Source organism: Eimeria mitis, genomic scaffold (genome assembly GCF_000499745.2).
Source record: "Eimeria mitis Houghton genomic scaffold, Emh_scaff746, whole genome shotgun sequence".
NCBI lineage: Eukaryota > Apicomplexa > Conoidasida > Eucoccidiorida > Eimeriidae > Eimeria > Eimeria mitis.
Window position 1 is genome coordinate 11,109 of NW_013575452.1, and position 218 is coordinate 11,326.

Below are 218 nucleotides of genomic sequence, written 5' to 3' on the forward strand. Positions count from 1 at the left end.
AGCTGCTGCTGCAGCTGCTGCTGCTGCTGCTGTGTCTTCCTCTACCCTGAACTGGCTACCCAACTAAACCCTAAACCCTAAACCCTAAACCCTAATATAAGAAACCATCAAACCCTAAACCCTAATCTCAGCAGAGACCAAAGGAGGGTTGTGAGGGTTTGGGGTTTGCTGCTTCTAGGGTTTAGGGTTTATCGTTTTCTCTGCGTGGGGTATATGCC

At 49.1% G+C, this 218-nt stretch overlaps 1 protein-coding gene across 1 annotated transcript in view; it reads right to left on the minus strand.

The window, feature by feature from the left end:
- The window catches only part of EMH_0021320 (uncharacterized protein), a gene marked incomplete at both ends in the record, with an annotated part of 14,582 nt that overhangs the window by 10,405 nt on the left and 3,959 nt on the right, over positions 1-218 (minus strand). The window lies entirely within an intron of this gene.